The sequence below is a fragment of the Lates calcarifer genome, linkage group LG15 (genome assembly GCF_001640805.2).
Source record: "Lates calcarifer isolate ASB-BC8 linkage group LG15, TLL_Latcal_v3, whole genome shotgun sequence".
Classification (NCBI taxonomy): domain Eukaryota; kingdom Metazoa; phylum Chordata; class Actinopteri; family Centropomidae; genus Lates; species Lates calcarifer.
In genome coordinates, this window is record NC_066847.1 from 7,043,224 (window position 1) to 7,052,803 (window position 9,580).

A 9,580-nucleotide genomic window follows, 5' to 3' on the forward strand; every position below is an offset into this window, starting at 1 on the left:
GTCCAGAGCTTCACTTGTCGTTGCCGTCTCCGTCTCCTCCTCCTCCTCCTCCTGCGGAGACAGAACACATGTTAATAACTGAAACTGATTTAATAAATCTACTGTTCCAGTTCTAAACTGTCCTTATTTCCTTTTATAGCACATTTGAATCACTGTAATCAGTTAATTGCAATGTTTAGTAGGAGTATTGCTACTACATAAATGCAGCAAAACTTTTTAATCAACTACTTTCTAAACTCTTTACATGTACATGTCTACAGATCAATCATTATCACAGTAGTGAACATGATTATGTCCCTGTCTGAAGCTTCAAAAGAAATGATGGAAACAAAAACCATATGGTAGAAGTAATAATTACACTAAATATAATTTTCTACAATAAATAATCACATAATGAATAAATGATTTTTTCAGTTACATGGACATTACAAAGGTAAATGAAAATTGAATTATTAGAATAGAAAATAATTAGTATTAAAAAATTTTAATAGTAATGATTGGATTTTAACTTGTGTTACTACAAATCTACTTTTCTGTCTTCTTGTAATTATTAACATGGATTTTGTTTCTCTGTATAAAAATGTTTTCCAATTATATTTCTATAATACTAATACAATATATTATAATTACTGCTTTGTTTATGAAAAAAAAAGTTTCTGTTGCATGATCTGTTTTGAAGCTTCAGACAGGGTCACAAAATTGCCACTATTTGTGACCTTGATAATGTCTGATTTGTAGACATGTAAACAGTTTAGAAAAGTAGTTGATTAAAAAGTTTTGCTGAATTTAGAACGTAGTATGGATAACACTCCTACCGAAACATTACTGTTTACAGTGATTCAAATATGGTCTAAAAAGGAATAAGGACAGTTTAGAAGTGGACGTACAAGAAATAAAAATATTTTCCTACCTTCACTGGATCCAGTGGTTTCTTTGAATTCACCTGAAAAAAAAACAAAAAACACACAATTTTTACTTAAAATCCAGAATACTTGATGAAAAATGACTACTGCTATCAGGGCATAACTGGTCATTATCTTTCCCATACAATAAATGAAAAAATATAAATAAATAATCTTGTTCTCTTATTTTACCTGATGTTTAAATTTTTTTTTTTTTTTTTTACTGTTTAAACATGAATTATATAAATAAACTCTCTTTGTTGTTTTTTTCCTAAACTGATTCAGTAACTCAACTACTGAAGATGAACATATACAATTTTGTGTCCACATGCTTATGCCAGCGCTCTCTGGTGGACAGTTTATGTAATACTGTTTCTGAATTACCTGAAGGCTTCTCATCGTGGGTCGTCTTGTCTGTTCTCGTCTGGTCCTGGGCTCAGATGAAGTAAGGACCTGGAGGAAGTAGACTAGAAACATACAGAAGAGAATTATCAACAATTAAACTCAAAAACATACATGTATATTCAACATTATAACTAAACCACAACATAAGGGGTGTTTCAGAACATGGGTATGACCTTAAATGTTTAGTATTAGTTTACTTTTATTTACATTTAATTAGATAATCACTTAAGTGATGTTGACTGTCAACTGTTTTTGTAACAATTAAAACCAAACCTTTGTTGTGATTTTTTTTATAATGTGCAACCATAGTTAAATAAAAGGTTTGGTAAAAAATACTCAGATTTAAAATATTAAGTTAGGTGCAACCTACAATATTTATTTTTATCTTTAGTTCTGTTTGAATTGGATTGTACATTGTTTGCTACTACATTTGAATTCTGAAAATGTTCAATCAAACGGAAGAGAATATATTTTAGTACTTTGATGCCTAACAATAATTTAACAATTTAGCATTTGTTAGTTTTAATGGGTTTGATAATGTATGATAATATATGGAGAGATATGATTAGTCCTTCAATTTACTCAAAATGACCGTGTGGATGACCACAAAACAACGCAGACGAAAAGATGCATGGAAAACGGCTACGAAGAGACAAACTGAGACGCATCTCAACGATATGCTAAATCACCACAATGAAATAAAATATGGCCACAAAGCGACCAGAAAACGTGGAGACACAGATGATGCAAAATGACCACCAAACAATGCAAAATGATTGTGATGGAACAAAGGCTGGTCATTAAGAGAAGCAAAACTGCAAGATGATTACAAAGACACAAACTACCCCCAACCTGGCCACAAAGCGACACAAAATGTCTGCATTATCACGCGATTGCAAGGACACAAAGCGATCGCAAAGAGACACAAAAAGCTGTTAAGAGTTGCACACAGACTACCACTGTGTTATCATTCTCCCACATTAGAGGCCCATATCTCATGTCAGGGACACTTAAGTAACAGAAACACAAGCAAATAATCATTAAAAAGAGAAAGCTAACGCTAATTAGCTAGCTCGTTAGCCTTACCTTCACGCCGCATTTATGTTCAGCGTCCAGCCTCACTCGTGTTCGACAAAAACGGCCGCAAAGCCAAACTTTTCAACAGCGCTTACGAAGAAACCAAGTGCACTTGCAAAAGAGCCCAAGAGTCCCATTACATGACTTAAAACAAAGTATAAATAAAACAAATTCACAGGCTGGACTTGTGCTTTCTCGGCGTCTCTGCATCGACCGGAAGCATTCCATGAGCTGCCGTTTGCGTTTTGCTGCCCTTCAGGGCCACCGTAATTCAGAGACTCACACATGAACTCTATTTTTTGTGTGCTTTCTGTGAGATGATAGTCGGAGGACAGATTTGGAACATACTAAAATATCTCTCTCAGATGCAAACAAATTGCGGTGGGGAAGTTTGAAAGGCAGATGATGCATTTGTTAGTGGAGAGATTGTGTATTCAGCATGACAGACTCTCAGTCACTGTTTGGTTTCCCATCACATCCTTGACTTTGAAAGTGTTTTAAAAAGAGAATTACAGCGAGTGAGTTGGCTGTAATATTCCCTTGTTTCTTGGACAGATTGTTTGAGAAAGTGGTGTTTAGTATATGTGATTAGCACAGATTGATGACTTGATAGCACTAATCCAGGCAATATGGAAACCCATGCTGATTTGTCCCCTGCCATTATCCAATTTTATGATTGTTAAAACTTTAATGTGATTATTAGCTAGATCCTGATTTAGGGAAATGATACTATTTAGTCCAGTCATGCTGTTATTTAATATTCATATTCAATTAAACATTCTAATTAGATAACTAATGGTCATGCTTGAAGCCTATCTCTTCAGTCATGAATCTTGGTAGTGGACATTTTTATCAAATTTTACTATAAATTCAAAGTGAGTAATTGAGCGAGTGAGACTACACAGTGCGCTTCTGGCGCAACTAGCTGTGTGAAAGTGTAGAGTGTGTTTCTGCACATATATTCACCCATGTGTGCACTGAGCAGATGTCTCAGCCCTCAGACACACTATACTGCGTAGCTCCACTATGTGTCTGTCAGAACATCCTGTGCACTGCCAGAACTTGAAGGTCCGCCAGGCCGGCCTCATCTGCTGCCCCAACACCTTGTTAGCGGCTGGAAGGGAACACAACTGCATAATCAGCTGCTAATACTTACTTCTAAAAATAACTCAGGCAGCTCCAGGGTCAGAAGTAGGAGGGATTACAATTGAGAGGTATACACAGTATGCATATATCCACAAACACATCATAGCGTTGGTTTAGTTTCTGTGGGAACATTATGCTTTAGGCATTGTCTCACTGAGGTCAAATCAGAGTCAACAAGAGCTGATGGAACTGCATTATACTAGGGATTTTAAAAAGTACAAAAAATGTGCAGATCAATTAAAATTGTTACTATTTGAAGTAAAATAATTATGGAAAGTTTATAACATTAATATTTGATAATACTTGTGATAAATTGCTGTATTTTAAAGTACTCATGCTGATTTTGCCATCTTTGCAGCAAGATTGTTTTGTAGTGGCCCATCCTCCTTGTCAGTTAAGTGTTTTAATGTTCAGAGGCTTTGAGGAGCCTCATGAGTGGAATAATTTAACCCAGAATCCTGATGAAAGCTAATGCTAATTGTTATGGTTCTCACTGTCATAAATATTCATTTGTCAACACAGTCTAGCATCTGTGACAGACCACTTACTGCTCTCTGCAGAGATTTACAGCTTTGAAGATGCCAGGAGCCCTACTTTTCCGGCAGAGTAGGTGAAATATTGAGAGGTATACTTTCACCTTTTCACTGAGGCACTAAGTTCATTATCTAACTCATGATAAATGCTCCAGTGCTTTTATTGTGACCAGTCTTACACATTACCTTTATTTATATCCATCTTTGTTGCAGTGAAGGTTAAAAATCGTGACTATTATTCACAGGGAGGTTTATCCTGAGTATCTAGAACTGTTTCTGGAAAGGCATATTGTGCTGGCACAAAGGCACTGTTGGGTTTTTCAATTAATTTATATTATCCTTTGAGCCCTGTAAATGAAATGCCATTCTTCTCAATTGTACTGATGTGACAGCAGAAGTCTCAGTGGTGGAAATCTCAAAACCTCAGATAATAAAAATCTAAACTATGCACATGGCTTGATACCAGGTAAGTGTGAAAGTTTTCATTAAAGCAGTCCTTTAAGGAGATATTTAGAGAAGTATACTTATGAGTTTGTTGGACTTTACTTGAGTATTTGAATTTCATCCAACTTAATATTCTTGTAACTAACTAACTTGTCTAATCTAATCTAATTTGTTTCTTTAAAGATTTTTAAAACCTGTGTGAATATAAAATACAATGTATTATTATAAAGAAAATTGAAATAAATTTGTCAAATTTACCACCACCAGCCAACTGTAGCATATGATTCACGTCATTTTCATTCTCATCAAACCATTCAGTGATGCCTCTATAGATGAAGGCATCATCCTGTTTTTCCACTCTTTTTAAAGCTTTTTCCTTTAATTTGTCACCTGTCTGTCTACAAAAAATATGTATTAATATATGCAGAGTAATACAAATAAATAATAAATGCATCCGCATTTTAAGCAAAATACTTGCCTTGAGTGGCTTACTGTGCATCTAACATGTCAGATTTATTTTTCCAAAGAATTCCTGAGACTTTAAATGGATACTATTAAACAACACTCCTGCAGTAAATCAGTTTCTACTGATAAAGTTTCAGCTGGTAAAGTTTTAAAACAACTACAGTTGGTTATGGCACATATGGAAGAATATTGACTTACAGTGCAGCACAGGTGTGCTGGTATTGTTTCTGCTTTAATCATTATGCTCTGAAGGTGAAGGGATGTTTGTTCAGCTTATGTGTTTTTGAAGCAAGTCCAATCTGTTGTTCAGAAACCTGCATTTATGATTGTGACTGCATCTCAATTATATGTGTTTTGATTCCCAAGAGACAGAGATCCTCAGAATGTGATGCTATCTTGAATACAAAAGCTGTTTACAGGATACTGTATTCAGGTGTCAATCAAAATGCAAATGAACTGACTGAATGTTTTTCCGCTTCTGTCATGTTTTATACATACACATTTCAACACTGGAAGAAATTACACATTATATGTGTGAACAAAGATACAAACATATGCTAATGCGGGACAGAGTCTGAGCGCTGAGGCAGGTAAATGTATATAGAAGACGCAGCAAAGACACACAACTCCACAGTCTACCTCAAGTATGAGTCCACTCAGGCAATAAATCAAAACATAAGCACTAATTCAAGCAAGAGTCCCCAAAACAATTCTATCATTTCTGCTCCAAAAACTGGACCGTTCTCATCGACCACTGCAGCTGACAAATTCAGGAGTGTGGTCTCAGTCAGCTCTTCCAAACCTCTAAATACTGTGTATTCTCTGTTTTTAAGCTTTTATTTCATTGTTTTTCTTTTCAGTTCACTGGATTACTTTCCAGTCAGATACATTTACACTGGGGAGCTCCTCAAAACTAAAGTGTTTTTACATTTGGACACTTAACAACTCCACTAGAACAACTGTATCCAAAAGATAAAGTCATGGAAATGATATCTCTTGCATTTTAAAGACATGATTTTAAATATTAACACCATTATGCCTGTCCCCTCTTTCCTCTGCTTGTCTTCACCACTACAAGGGAGGTCTAAATTCCTCCAGGAAGTGTGAGGCCAAGCTGTTGGTGCCAGGACCACACTGGGTACTGCCCAGTGCGGGACACAGACGGCGGGCTTGACGCCAACCCACACTGAGTCTCCAAGCTGCCTGCACTCCCTCACTGCCATGGCTGTATGATGAAAGAAATACATTTACATTAATCATGTACTCATGCTTCTCTAAGGACTCTCCCTTCCTGTTGTCCCTCTCTTTATTAAAAAAAAAGAAATGCCCAAGACATCCCTAATTAGGCAGAGAATTTTTTTAAACCAGTACACATATTCAACGAGAGCTATTATAAATTGGCTGCTAATAAGCTGCTGTCCCCACATCAACAACTGCAGGTGATTAGTTTCAGCCACAAAAATGCATGAGAGAGGCATCACCATCAGCACAGCTTTGAAAAGGAAAAATACTACAGTAGCAGCAGAAGCAGTACTGTAGCAGTGCTAACGTTATGACAAAATATACTTCAACTTTAAATGTATTACTAGGTAGGCTCCAGCCCCCCAAAGACCCTTAATGGAAAGCGGAATAGATAATGGATGGATGGATGTATTACTGTGGCTGCAACTAATGATTCTATTCATTATTTTGATTGATCATTTAATTGTTTGGTCTACAAAACAACTGGAAAAGGCAAAAAAAGGAGTAAAAACAATCATTGATGACAAGAAAAGGGATCATATTTTGACTTTCAAGAATCTGGAACCATCAGATGTTTGGCATATTTCCTTTTAATATGACTTAAATGATAAATACATTTTCAAATAGTCAATTAATTTATTTGTTTCAGGCCATTTATTACAATGTGCAGTACTGTGAGGATGTTAACAGAGCTCTGTTGTATAGTGGTTTTATTTTTTGTTGCTTCTTTACACTCCAACTGTAACAATATGAGATTATCGTATTAGCAGTGGAGCAATACCTTGGACTGCTTGCTTGTGTGCTTTGTAGCTTTTGCAGTGGAATATCATTTATTAATTAGAGCCACTAAATCACTGGCATGTGCTTTGATTTCATACAGAGAGATGGTGAGCTGATTATTCACAGAGGGGTCGTCGACTCAGTAAAATACATCATGTTTAATGTTGACATAATCACTTGATCATCATCATACCAGCCTGAGCGTAAAGGAAAGTTTATCCAGTTTAAGATCTGAAAACACAGCTGCAGTTTGATATTTTTATATGATTTTTAGGTTTTTACGGCTGACCCCCTGAAATATCTGCAGCGATAGCAGATCGTACAGTTGATCGCTAGTGGAGGACAGAGCTCATGTTGCCTGAATTTTGGTAATCACTTACAATTGTGTGCATGTGTGTAAAAACATTTACAATATAGGATGTACTGTATTTTAGGATTTACTAAAAATAACACCCAAAAACAATTCTTCATGTGGCACTCTTGCCCTTCTTTGGACTATATTTCGTCATATATTGAACAAATTACAGTAGTTTAGATCATACTGGGCATATGGATTATTCTGAGAGCGTGGTTTTAGATCTTTCACTGGATATCTCGAATTATTATCAAACAAGTTGGCTATTAATAGGCAACTGGTATAACTATTTTGGTAGTTAATAATTTATATTTCAAGTCATTTTTTACAAAAAATATCAGATATTTTGTGGTTCCAGCTTCTCAAATTTATAACTGACTGAATGAACAAGGAGCAAGTGTTTCATACTCAAAGTAATTTGGATTGAGTATAGCTTTAATATTTGAGAATATTCAAAAACAAAAAGCTCTTCAAACCAGGCAGTAAACTGCAACTAGACATACATATTAACAGTGAAGGGATATCTTGATCTTGGCTAAATTCCTTTTGCAAAAGCAGATGGTAATTATCAGACCCAGACTTGACTGACAACTTGGCTGTGTTAGTCTCCAGCACTAGATCCTCAGACTAGAAGTCCTCAATATGTTTAAAACATGTTTTCATTTAGAGAGGCAGGCAGCCAGCTGGCTCTCTGTCTCTCTGAAAAGAAATATCCCCCCCTCAAAAAGAAGTTTTAAAACTCTACACACATCATAAAGAGATTTAATTATTGATATGACCAGTAGAAGCAGATGATCTTCTCTGTGTATACTGAAACACATGAATTAAATGGCATACCAGTGGAAGAAGATCTTTACGGCCATACGTGCTTCACTGACTGTTAGATTGCATTCTGAGTGGATATAGGTTTCCTGCTGTTTGTACAATATTACCTCTGTGCTGTGCAGTTTGCCATCTTTTGGAACTATTACAGTATGACTGATATGTTGGATTCAAAGATGAACTCTGAGCACAGTCATTGTGTTTTCCTAGAACACAACAATACTTTTATCTGAAAAATCTACACTCAGATTGATATTTTCATGCTGGGTGCCCAGATGACTGCAAATGTTTTCTCTAAAATTGCCCTTGACCATGAAATCTTTATTTTGACTGTATATCGAGTGGAGACATATGCTTAAGTCAAAGATAGCTTTATAGACAAAAGCCATAAGCAAATAATCTTTGCATAATCACATTTCATTACCCTATTATGTGTTGTAATGTTCCAATTTTCCTGTATCTGTTGAATTTTCTACCCTTTAGCCTACATCTTGTTGATTAGCTGTGAAGTACCTGATTAATATTCAAGGCCTGTAGGTCTGAGATGGATGTGTAGCTGGACATAATATCTACAGAGAGCTTTGTCAGATCAATATCATTTTGAAATGCACACAGACAGAGAGAGAGAAAGAGAATACACAAGTCTAATTATCCATGTTGTCTGCAAGGAGCCTGCAATGACACTCCAAGTTCATGTATTTTATGGGGGGAAGGCAAAAACATTATTGTTTACTCTGAATCAGAAATGAAATTATTTTGATGACTATCAACCCACGCTCACATCTTGCTAATTGCCCATGAAGTCATTTCCATAAATAATAGCTCCTGTTTATTACAGAGGCCCCATCTGTCACACTGGAGTAATCAAATGAGCATAGTGACTTTGAGTAATGGCACCTATGGGCTTATATTGGAATATGCCACTACAAAGAAAATGAAGTACAACTCTGAAGCTCATATCACACCTGTTATTTCAACAGGTAAAATATACACTTTAATTCAGGCTCTCAAACAGGCTATCAAACATCAACTTAGAGAATTTCTGTCATTTTAGCAGCACTTTAGGGATGGTAATGTCAGTCAGACCACCACTTTGGTCTAGACTGAAATATTTCAATACTGTTGGATTGTTTTCCACTAAATTTTGTTCAGGCATTCGTGTCCTCAAGAGGATACATCTGGCTGACTTTGGTGCACCCCTGAATTTTCACATAGTGCTACTAGCAGCTCAAAGTTTTGACTTATATGGTGAGACATCTCAGCATCTTCTGAATGAATAGGAACAAACATTTGTACAGACATGCGTCTTTCCTAAAGGACATATCCTGATGATGTTAATGTTCCTCTGACTTTTTCTCTAGCGCCACCACCAGGTATATATTTGTGGTTTGGAGTGAATTGTCTAAACT

General features: G+C 35.9%; 1 long non-coding RNA gene across 1 annotated transcript; it reads right to left on the reverse strand.

Annotated features, from left to right (window-relative positions):
• On the reverse strand, positions 1-2,643 carry LOC108899561 (uncharacterized). Its single transcript, XR_007814735.1, has 3 exons — positions 2,394-2,643; positions 1,287-1,369; positions 1-943 (listed from the first exon to the last, which is right to left on the reverse strand). It is a non-coding gene; the product is annotated as an uncharacterized LOC108899561 (long non-coding RNA).
• Positions 2,644-9,580: the final 6,937 nt, after the last annotated feature.